Genomic DNA, 12,753 nt, shown 5'->3' with positions numbered 1-12,753 from the left:
TGTAAATCATCAGTGGGAATTAGGGACAGATTTAACATAATGAAAACATGGCTCCTAAGACCACCACCTCCCAGAGCAAGTCCTGTCAAGACTTCATTCACAGTCACAGTAGTCAAGACAGCTCGTCCCAGAACTGCAGACACACAGATCAGTGGAAGAGAACCAAGAATACAGAAAGGAATCCATCTAGCCATGGACAGCTGGAATTAGAAAGAGCTGAAGTCCATCCCATGGTAGATATCGTCTCTGTGGATATAACAAATATATCCACTTGCAAAATAATGACACAGGATCCATACCTCACATGATACACAAAAACTTGTTTAAAATGTGTCTAAGTCTTTTACTTCAAAGTATAAAGTTCATGGAAAAAAGTAGCAACAAAGTTAGCACCCTTATCCCATAAAATAAAATGTCAAACATAAGTAAAAATGTACTAACAGTAGAATATAAACTAGATAACTAGGAATTCCTAACAATCAAATGCTTATAGCTCATCAAAATGTCACCAAAAGAGAAAATAATGACTAGAGAAAAGTTTTCTGTAAAGAAATACCTGAGAATGGTTTAAGCTCCTAAAATTTATAGAAATTTATAGAAATACTTCTACAATAAGAAGACAATTAATTTAAAAATGGGCAAAGGACATGAACAGAGACTTCACTAACACCTACATTTAGGTGGCTGATAAACCCATGAAGAGATGCTTGCAATCATTAGTCATGCTAAACCAAACTCACTGCTAGCAAGACACTTCTGACTCACAGATACCCTATCGGACATAGAACCCCTTTGTGCTTCCAAGGTTGTACATATTTATGGGAACAGAAAGCCTCATTTCTTTTTTTTCCTTTTTTTTTAGAAAGCCTCATTTCTTTCCCATGGAGTAGCTATTGGTTTTGAACTGCTGACCTTATGGTTATCAGTTGAGCAAGTAATTCACTACACCACTAGGACTGCTTTCTGTTACTAGATTATTAAGAAAATAATCATTAACTTTAATTCTATATTTCACCTAGTGAGTGACGCTTATTTAGGAAAAGGCTGCACACACTTGATCATCTAGTCACAGATTTTGATTTTCAGTGACTGGTTCTTTATAGTATTTGGAATCCTGGTGCATTCTAAATATTAGTTTCTCTCATGGTGTTTTAGTTCCGTTTGTTTCAATTTGGGGCATTTTTAAGTCCTCTTTTAATCTATAGATTTCTCATTCATGTATTGTTTGCTTGTTTCTTTGCAATTTTGTGTGTTGGAGAAACAGGAGTCATTTGTTTGGTGGTTTTCCATGGTTCTGGGTTTTGCCAATGATATCCCGGTGGCCTAATTTTCCTTGTTGCTAAGCCATCTGTACTATATCAAAATTGATTGGTGGAACTAGGTGCCCGGGGTGAGGACAGCACCGCCTAATAGGTGGTGAGGCGCTCTTTCCTCGGGAGCCGCACAGCTCTTATTGTTGCTCCTTTTGTAATGTCAGCACCCACTGGGCTCAGTGTTCAGACCCAGGAAGTTGGCGAGGATTGGAAATGGCTACATGCGTCATGCAGTGACATTAATTGCATTATTGTAGCGATACAGCCGTTTTCATTCTCCTTTTCTGAGTGTTTTCCCCACATTAACATGAACTCCGTGTCCCTTCATTTCCTACCTGATCTTTATACTTCTTGTCAGTTTGATCCCATATAAAGAACCACTACCAACAAACAGATTCAGACTCAGTGATCCTATAAGACAGAGTAGAACTGCCCCTGTGGGTTTCCAAGACTGTAAATCTCTACAGAATCAGACTACCTCATCTTTCAACCATTGATCCCATGTAGCTAGATACTTGTTAAAAGGAGCATGCTCCCTAAGGCAAGCCTTCTTTCGTAGTTAACTAGTATTTGGTTTTAGGAAGCCATCATGGGGAATATTTTTGACTTGGGGTTTCAGGTTTAAAGATTATCTCAGGACCATAGTTTTAATGATTTATGCAGCCCATTGGTCCTGAGAATCTGAAATTCTTGAAAACTTGAAATTCTGGTCTACCTTACCCCTCTTTTGATGAGGAGTTTCCGAGAGAATCTTTGATCAAAGTGTTCCTTAGTGGCAGTGGGGTCTCCTTAGATCAAAGGAGAGTGATTGTCCAGTTTTATCTGATCTTTTTTCAGCTGCAGCGCTTTTATAAAGAAAAAACTTCCCAGCATCTACTATTTGTTCACCCTCTGATGTGGTTCATTAGAAAATATGTTTGAATCTTTCCTTTTATTTACTATTTTTCAAAAGAGAATCCTCTAAGGAACCCTGGTAATTAGTGGTTAGCGATGGGCTGCTAACTGCAAGATTAACAGTTTGAAACCACAAGCTACTCCATGGTAGAAAGCTGGGACTTTCTACTCCCATAAAGAGTTCCAGTCTCCGACACTCACAGGGGCAGTTCTACCCTGTTTTATAGTGTTCTATGAGTTGGCATCAACTTGATGGCAGTGAGTTTTAAGTTTTTGAGAACAGTGGCCATGTTTTTAAAGTGTCATTTGTAATTCATGCATCTAAATACATGAAAGCTGGGACCTGTATAAGACAGAAATGTGTCAAAGAAGGAATATAAATGTTTTCCACTAACATTAGTGATTGGTAAGTGGTAGGACTGCTCTGTGCGCAGGGTGGAAATTTTACAAGCCCCGGAAACATCAGGTTTTATTCAGCTATCACGAGTTTCACTGTAGCCCTAATCGGTGTTTACATTTTTCCAACATTCTTTTGTGACATGATTCTAGTGTTTTAAAATTTTCTTTCTTTTTATATGTTTAGATGTTTCAGGATCAACTGGGACAGATCTTGTTCCAGACATGAAACCATTGCTTTCTCCAAGGGCCCTTAAGTTTTTTAATGGAGATATTTTCAGAATATTTTACAGTTGCTAATGTTACTTGGTTGGTATCTCTTTGGAGGTCTTTTCACTGGACAGATTGAGGAAAAACACATACTTTCTAAAGATGAACTAGCTCATGTGTTCACTCTGATGTTTTCGTTGAAGTGTATAGCATTTATGACGCTCCACTGTCCCAGACGCTCTACCTTCTTCCTTCCACACTGACAGTTGTCAGGGACACCGTGAATGGTAAAATTTTAGATTATCATATAATTATTCAGTTGCTTTATCTAGTTTTATATACAAACTGAGAAAAATACTACACTATGGCCGTGGAAATATGTGCTTCATAGAAATAACTGAATCTCCCCCCATGCAGTTAAACCAATTGTGCTGATGCTGAGGAACCCTGGAGAAGCAGTGGTTAAAACATTGAGCTGCCAGCCAAAAGGCTGGTAGCTCAACCCCACCAGCACTTTCACAGGGAACAGATGTGACCCTCTGCTCCTGTCAAGAAACCCTTTGGAGCAGTTACCCTATGGAAACCCCACAGAACAGTTACATAGGGTAACCATGAGTTGGAATGGACTTGTTGGCGGTGGATTTTTGTTATTGTTGCTGTTACTGACGCTAATTTGTCAAAGTATATTCCCAAAGCCAAACTCACTGCTGACTCATTGCAACTCCCCAGGGGGTTGCCCAGACTGTAACTGTTTACAGGAGTATAAAGCTCAGTCTTTATCCCACGGGAGGTGGTTTCAAACTGCTGCTAACCATGCGGATCATAGTCCAATGCATAACCACGACACCACCAGGGCTCCTCTCAATGTCTCTAGCAATGACATATTATACACCTAATCTTGACTTAAGGAGCCCTGCTGGTGCCGTGGTTATGAACTGGGGTGTCACTCAAAAGGACAGCAGTTCAAAAGCACCAGCTGATCTTCAGGAGAAAGGGGAGGCTTTCCACTCCATAAAGAGATAGTCTTGGAAACTATATCTAAACTATAGGGTACAACTGCCCCCATAGGTTTGCTAGAACACAGCATTGACTTGATGGTAGGGAGTTTTGAGAATCTTTACTTATCAACATGGTTATGTTCCAAAGACCAGACTGCATGGAAAATTAGCATTTTGTGAGAGCCCGGAGCATCCTTCTCCCAACCCATCCCTCCCTACCCATCAAGCCCTCCCACCACAGTTCATGGAGTAGGGTAGGTTCTCCATCCCTACCATGGAATTCTCACCACTGCAGAGACCATGGGGATTGTGGAGTGTGGTGGGTACCACCTCTCAGCACCCACTTTGGTTGTCCAAAGTCTGACCCATTTTCATAAGCCTTGTTCATCCCATCTCTCTCTTTTGCTCCCCACTTTCCTCGCCTACTCCACACCTCTCAAGCACTAACCTCGCTGCCCACACATCCCACTTGCCACTTGCGTTCTCAGGGGGAAATTCCAGGACAGTATGGATGAGTAGGGGAAGGTATCCGAGAGCTATTTGGCTGCTGTACTTGAGTGGCCTTGGTCATCCCCAAGGGCCTCTGGTATCATTTGAGTAGCCTGTGGAGGCATCTCTGGCCCAGCTGTGACTCTGTAGGGCCCAGACTATTAGAGGTACTACCTGGGACTTTTTTCACAGTTGGCGTAAATGTGGAATGTGGCATAGCAAGATAAGTCTGTAAGAGAGGTATGGTACTCTTTTCCTTACACCCCTCAGTTAGCCTTACTTCTGCAAGTGTACACTTTATGCTTACCCATAAATTAGTCCTTATGTGACATCTAAAGATCATTGTCTAATAAGCTTTATAGTAACTAATTTTCCTGAGTTCTTGCTTTAGATAACAGTTGCTATGCAGGCTTTTCACTTAAAAAAGTCATTTGGGCTGAATATAAGGACCTTATGTTTCTTTCTTTGGATATCTAAATCTATGACACATTTAAGATAAAACATTACTGTTGAAAAACCTCATGACAACCTGATCTTATTTCTGTTGTGATTTTGTGTCTTTGGCTGGATTCTCACAAAATGTTTTCCCTTCTTTAAAATCCAATCATGTTATTATAATGTCTTGTTGCTCATTCAAGGCTGTTTTTCTCATGTACTCAGTGGGCCATTAACATGTATTTTTGTATCTTGAGCATTTTACTGTAAAAAATCATCTATAAACTCTAGCATTTTTATTTTTTGGAGTTTTCTCTATACTAAAGTGGATATATTATTTTTATCTTCTAAATTTGGGACTTTCTATCAATTTTTATCTTGATTCCTTTTTGATTTTAATAATTCCCTCTTAGCAATGTCTATCTTTTTTTAAATCATTTTATTGGGGGCTCATACAACTCATCACAATCCATACATATACATACATCAATTGTACAAAGCACATCTGTACATTCTTTGCCCTAATCATTTTCTTTTTTTTTTTTACATTTTATTAGGGGCTCATCCAAATCTTATCACAATCCACACATATACATACATCAATTTTATAAAGCACATCCGTCCATTCTTTGCCCTAATCACTCTCAAAGCATTTGCTCCCCACTTAAGCCCTCTGCATCAGGTCCTCTTTTTTTTCCCTGCAACGTCTATCTTATGATAAAATCAGTTATGTGTTAAATCTGATTTTGATTTCATTTCTGAAATGATTTTTCATTTATGTGTAATATTAACTTCTTTCTAGATTTTGTATATCTACTTTGAGTTTTGGTTAGTGTCCTTTTTTGTTTTGTTTTTAGGCTAAGCTGTCATTTTAATCATTTTGTAGGCATGCCTTTGTGGCATGCTTTCACTGTAATGATGGTAGTAGGCTCCTTCAAACATGCTACTTTTTCATTAGTCATCTTGATACAAAGTCAGTTTCTCTGAATTTGTTTCAGAGAGGGGTGATTCAGGATAGTCTTTTTAGACTTTTGTTTCCAAACTCTTAAGACATTTTTATAAAGTGCTAAAATATTTCTTGAAATATTGTCTCTTTTTTTCCCATATAGTTTTATAGCACAAGTTTTCTTTTCTTTTTATACCTGTTGTCCTCACGTTGATGGGCTTGTGGACCTGACTCCTGTAGTCTACGGCAATTCTTTTCCTACTAACTTCTCTACTGCATGGGGCTCTGTTCTGAAAGGAGGCTTAGGCTGATTGGTTTTGAAGGTTCAGAGAACTCAGTAATTTTGCCTGCTAGGGGCTAATCCAAGAAATGGTCGCCAGGTTTGTACAAGGGAAATTCAAAAGGTAATGCTACTAGGATACATTTCATACATAAAACAAAACCTAACCCACTACAATCGAGTTGATTCTGACTCATAGCAACCCCAAAATGCATAGAACCTTCCCCCCCCCCCCTTTGGTTTCCTGGAGCTTTAAATCTTAATGGGAGCAGAAAGCCTATCCTATCTCCCATGGAGTAACTGGTGGGTTCGAACTATGTACCTTGCAGTTATCTCATTATACCACCAAGGTTTCTTATGTTTATATATGTACCAGTTATTTGCAAACAACCAAACCCACTGCCATCAAGTTGATCCCAACTGACAGCAACCCTATGGGCTAAAGTAGAACTAACCTTTTGGGTTTCTGAGGCTATACATCTTTACATGAGCAGAAACGATTTATAGAAAAGCATGATTACAGGCCTATTGCCATCATGGTCTATGGTCAAAAGAGACTTATTCCACAAGTATTTTACCCCTCACTTTTTTTTTAACTGAAACAATTTTTAAATGGGTCAAGGGAAATCAAATGATATTACAGTTTATTCTAACTATATCTGCCACAATTGACTTTGTTATGCTCTCTGATAGCAAGGCTGTGCACATCCATCTACTATGGTCAGAGTGGATTCAACTAAGTCTTAATCTCTGTGGACTCTGCAAATGGGTTTTGAGCTTCCCGTGTCATCCACAGCCTGGTGGAAACCGAGTGTTCACTGTTTAACCATTCCCTCCTTCCAATTTGGATTATAGTATTTACAATCCTTGGATCACACAGGCTGTTGTGCTTCTTCCATGTGAACTGAATTGACACCTCACTTAGATGGCTACTTGTTTGAAGACAGTCTTTAAGGACCCAGATGCTATTTTTTTCTGATAGCCAGGCACCACGTAGTTTCTTTGACACATTCAGCTAAAGTACACATATCTTTCCTGATCTCTTTATGAGGTCATGCATCAAGCAGGCCCATATGAGACTGTAACGATTTATGGGAATAGAAAACCCTGTCTTTCTCCAATGGGGCAATGTGTGAGTTCGAACTGCAGACCTTGTGAATAGCAGGCCAACTATAACCAGTACACCACCAGGGCTCCTGGTGGAGTCAAACTGCTATCTTTGCAGTTGACAGTCCAATGTATAACCTACTGCACCACCAAGAATCCTGTAATTCCAAAGTATGAATTAAAAAAACTGGAAAATTTTCCCCAACGCTCTATATTTGGTCCCCCACCCCCCGCCCCCCAGACAACCTTATCATCTTCAAAGTCCTCTCTATTACACTTAACACATTTGTCAAATCTTTGATTCCATTCTTGGAAACATTTTAAAGACTCATCTGTGTGGATGGCTGACAGCATCACTGGGTGCACCAACTCAGAGCAAGTTGCTTGATGCTCACCTAGTGGGGAAAAAAAGTGTACTATGAAAGCTCTGCTCCACCCAGCTCGACTCCGTTTTGTTTGTTTTTGGCGGGGGAGGGGGGTGTTCCCCCTGTACGTTTAAATATGTCTCTGATCAGTGGATAGATGCAGAAAATGTTCTTGGTAAATACACTATCTTAGTCTCCATATCAAAAACGTAACTGTCATCGAATATATTCCAACTCATAGTGGTATTATAGGGCAGGAGAGAACTGGCCTGTGGGTTGCTGAGACTAGCGTGCTCTGTGGAAGTAGAAAGCCTCCTCCCCTACAGCAGGGGCTTGTGGTTTCATTGTCAGCAGGCCCAGTAACCCTGTTTGCCACCAGGGCTCCTCAGATACCGACCCGCACTGTGTGTGCATTATGGGCTAAAGAACAAACGTTTAATGGCCAGGTGAGCACTGGGTGATTTTTTTTTTTTTTTGAAAAGAGGATGGTGGGCAAATAAGTTTGGGAACCTATGAACTAGAGGGACAATATGTCAAGAACTAGTAGCTTCACTATTTGTCTTTTTAATGAAGGTATCTATGGTTTTATAGAAATACTTTACCTTGCTTTCATTTATGGTAGTAGCCACACATTAAAACCAATATCAGTATCATCTTAAAACATAGGATCATTCAATTCTATGAGTAGAATTTAGAACTTTTAAAACATTTAAACCTTACATCCTCATAGTGAAACTCAGGATTGATAACAATAATTTCCTTATCTCTATAAGAAAATTGGTGATTTTATCTGTGTTGTTCACTTAATTCTGGTGATTTTTAACTTAAGGGTGATGGCTATAATATCTCCATTAGTTGTTCTTAGAGCTTAGGGAAGGAGTCCTAAGCCCCAGCCCCCTTTTATACTACTCTCTGTGATTTTGCTTTATGTTAATCTGTTACTTTTGTCCAAAATAGTAGTAAGAAATTAGAGAATCACTACTAAGACTTATTGAATATTTTAATTAGAATGAAGAGAAACTTCTCTAACAACTTCTATTATTCTGCTATGGAAAATGTTATTATGATAGTCTATTTGAAATACATATATGAGATTGTTTGATTTTTAATTCATGGTTAAAATGGCCCTCTGATATAAAAGTTTATATTTATAAATGGATCGTTTTATCATAAAAAAGAAAATATAGTGCTTTAAGTTAGATTTACCTAAAGAGAGCTAAATTAGAATTCTCACATGTTTATTAAATGAAAGCTTTATGAAACATTTGGTTCCTTAATATTTATATATAACACACATATTATAAATTACTATATTTAGGTTTTAAACCAAGGAGCAAAAAAGATACAGAACATAAAATAATAAAATCAATAATAGACATGAAATTTAAACTTTTAGTCACTAAGAGTCCCAGTGTGATTCATAACTCATTGTCATGTTATTTTTATAAATGTCATCTATATTTTAAGCCTTAATAAAAGTAACTCACATATATTATTTCCTTCACTTTATTCCAAACAGATTATCCACACCTAATTTAGGTAATGGTCACATGGTACTACAGTTTATAGTTACTCTAAATAATAATACAGTTTAAAGGTAGGTCTTTGAAATTCCTGTAGATTTCTTACTAGAATCTACTAGTACTAGTGACTAGGTAGGTATGCTTTAGGGAGGGAGGGTCTGCTTATTTTTTGTTGACTGCTGGGAAGAGGAGTTAAACTAGATGATCTTTATATTTCCTTCCCGAGCTATTTCAGTTCTGAGTTTCTAGAAGTGATCATCTTTATGTGTAGCATAATTGGAAAGTATTAAACATTGGGTTGGTAGATTAGTCCCCTTCGAGTTAAAATTTTAGGTCAGGGCATTAATTAATTACATATATTGCTTACTTTAGGGTCAGACCCAGTTAGAAAATGTGACATCTGACCTCTTGTGACATGTTTGACATTGAGATTTCTGAGTTCTCCTGGAATTCTGCCTGTTGCCACAGATATGCATAAGTCCAAAGTGTAAGTCCTCTTCATGGGTAGGTTGACTTTGAAGTTACTACTAGGTATACATAATTTCTTTAATTACCTATTAGAATTGAACTTAATCAAACCTAAGATTTCCAGCAACTATTTTTTAAATTATAATTTTGAAATTTCATGAAAGATTTTATTTAAGGGATAAGGCAGCTGGGGTCAAACAATGGAGGGGCCTCTATTGCTAGAATTGAGAATTTTGCTCTATAGGTAGAATAGTGAATGTTTTCTGAATATGAAATGGTAAAAATAATTGCACTTACCTATTTTTTAAATCTCCAGTTAGTCCTCTTAAATCTCTCTTGTGTCTCCACTCTGCCCTGCCCTGCCCTGCCCTGGATTCTCGCCGTGTAATTTCCTGCCTGTGCTATGGCTGCATTCTCCTTCAGCCCCTGTTCTTGCTAGCCTAGTTCCTTCCCAGTGTTGGTGTCAGAATAACAACTAGTGCACTTTTTTCTCAAAGCATATTTTCCTGCTCTGTTTTAAACGGAATTTCATCCCTGGTATCATTTGGGATGTAGTAGCCATAACACTTAATTGAAAGAAATACATACATTTTGCTCATATTGTGCTTTATAGTTTCAATTATACTGCTAGGTACAGAGTAGGTTCCTGTTTTTATCTTTTTAATGAATGGCTCAATGATTATAGCCCTTGTAGTACAAGAATTTTCAGAAGAAGCCCCTGGCTATGGGCAAAGAGACGCCTGATTGGTGGTGGTGCTCTTATATTCATCAGGGGCAGAGCAGATTGGCAGCCCTTTGTTCATCCTAGCTTGATACCTAGATTTTGGCCTGAGCTGTTTCATGCCTATGGCACATAAAATAAATAAAAATGAAATAAAAATTCTTAGAAGAGCCAGTGATGCTTTATAAAATTTCTTATTTTTACTTATGCCATATATCAGTTTATTGCTTTTCCAATGGCTCTAGCTGCTTTTCTTGCTTTCTCATCTAGTAGTCTAACAGGAAAATGAACAAGCATTCCTTTACTATGGGATAAAAGCAAAAAAAAAAGGATAACATTCTTCTTTGTAGAATAAACTTAGAATCTTACAATCTAAGGTGGTGTGTGTAGTTATTGTTATTGGTAAAAACAGACAAACTTCAGCTAAGAAGACCCAGAGATAAAATGCTGAAAGAACAAGGTGAAACTATGACTTCAATTAAAAATAATTTAAAAACATAAATTTTAGAAAAAAGGAACAGCACACCCATTGCCACCGAGTTGACTCCAATTCTTAGAGAGGTGTCGGCAGAGAGCAGAAGGCCCCACAGGGTTCCCCAGGCTGCCAGGCTGCAGAAGCAAACTTCTATCGCTTTCTCTCAGCTGGTGCCTTCAACGCACCAAACGTTTGCTTTAGCAGCCGAGTGCCTTACCACTGGCTGCCTCTTATGGAGCATAGAAGATACATTACAAAGAGCAATAAAGGAAGTTGCTCATCTAATTCTACTACTAGAAACTTCTTGGTAATTAGACAAAGTTAGGTAAATTTGTAAAAAGCAAAAGGAAGCACGTTGGGTCATTTTTTGGCGTGTAACTTTATGTAATCTTCACTTACATGTTAATTAATTCTGTATCTAAATCGGTAGCCTGGAGCTACAAACAAGTATATTCCGCATCCACTTGAACGACTGAAGCTATCCCCCAATCACCTTATCCCTAACTGGATATACCATTTTCTTCCCTGAACATGGGCTTTTTTTCCATGAAAGTTAATAGTATTAACAACCACCAGGTAACTTACCCGAGCCTGTGTCCACCAGGCACAGTATCGTCTTTCTTTGGCACCAGTATCGTCTTTCCCAGTGCTGGTGCAGTGATGTGGACACTCAGCAAGCCTGGGTGGGCGTGTTTCCCAAAGTGGATGGAGCTGCTTCCTGGGCGGTGCTAGAGTGCTAGAACAGATGTCTTCACTTTATCTTGGATTAGGAGCCACAGTACAAAGTTTTTAATTGCCAAAGGCATGGTGCGTGATTTATTTTTCCCTGAAAAGGGGGATAATAAGCCACATAAACCGCACTGTGAGCAATCAAATGATCAGGCTTAGTATAGAGAGGCTAAGTAACTGGCCAAGGTCACAGACAGTGTAATAGGCTCGAGGACCACCAAGACTTAGCGTATCTGACTTCAACCACTCTTGCCTCCATTTATCATCTACTATCATACTTTTGAGTTTTCCAGTTGCATAAATATCCCAGTTATATAGATAATTAAGTGAGGGCTAGAGGGGTCAGTAAAACATAGCAGAGTCATTTGTGATCCTCCATATCCACAGGGATTGGTTCCAGAACTTTCCTGGATGCTTAAGGCCCTTGTATAAAATGACATAATATTTGCATATAAGTTATGGCCATCCTTTGGTATGCTTTAAAATAATCTCTAGATGCCTACAGTGCAGGTGGGCAGAGAGCCGAGGCTGGGGTAGCAACGCTCAGGAGCCAGTGCAGTATCCAGGGAGTCGCTCCTGCCTGCAGCCTGACAACCGCCCTTCACTCGCTGCCCATCACAGGCAGCCGTGGAGACCGTACTCCTGGACAAGCATAGATCCCTCTGAACCCTGATTAAAAACCAGGAACTGTACAAATAAATAAATAAATCTCTAGATTACTTATAATATTTAACACAATGTAAAATGCTGTTGCGCTTTAGATTTCTTCATGGCCTTCGAGGGCATGCTTTGACCAGTTAGTTTTTGTTTTTCTTTACCTCCTGAATATTTCCATCACAAATGATGGAATCCGCAGATTTAAAAAAATCACAAATAAGGAGGGGCACCTGTATGAAAGCTTACTACATAAGACTAGGCACAGGCGAAGTAGTCTTTATTCATTAGCTCATGTAGCTTTCCTACAATCCTGTGGGCATCATCATCTCTCTGTTGGCTACCATTGTCCTATTCTTGGATAATTGGGATGCTCCCATTTTAAAAAGTTTATTGAAGATCTTGAATTATAACCTTTCTTCATGGTCTGGATTATTTTCTTAGAATAAAAATTTAAAATATCTCCAATTTCCTTCTACTTGAAATGTTCCAAAGCTTTACTAATCACAACTAACAACCTTCTCATTTTGATGGGTATGAGGAATTCATTTTTGCAGAAATCCAGGGGGGGGGAAATGCTTGATCATAGCATACAACATAGATACTTAATTGGTTAACTTTTAATGAAAGGCACTCCCTTCTACATTTTCACTTGCCTTTGTCTCTCCACATATCTGCGTATACTTGGAGCTACGTTGCTCAGGTTCTGTCCCTTAGAAGAGCGCTTGATCTGCATTCTGTATCTGGGTG

General features: G+C 38.7%; 1 protein-coding gene and 1 non-coding gene across 12 annotated transcripts in view; both read left to right on the top strand.

Annotated features, from left to right (window-relative positions):
* The window catches only part of ZMYND11 (zinc finger MYND-type containing 11), a 136,772-nt gene that overhangs the window by 57,489 nt on the left and 66,530 nt on the right, over positions 1–12,753 (top strand). The window lies entirely within an intron of this gene.
* Positions 10,138–10,281, top strand: LOC142449714 (small nucleolar RNA SNORA48). The gene has a single exon (XR_012784831.1). It is a non-coding gene; the product is annotated as a small nucleolar RNA SNORA48 (small nucleolar RNA).

Source organism: Tenrec ecaudatus, chromosome 5, assembly GCF_050624435.1.
Source record: "Tenrec ecaudatus isolate mTenEca1 chromosome 5, mTenEca1.hap1, whole genome shotgun sequence".
NCBI lineage: Eukaryota > Metazoa > Chordata > Mammalia > Afrosoricida > Tenrecidae > Tenrec > Tenrec ecaudatus.
The sequence above is the reverse complement of the archived record's forward strand: the minus strand, read 5'-3'. Positions and strand labels throughout refer to the sequence as shown.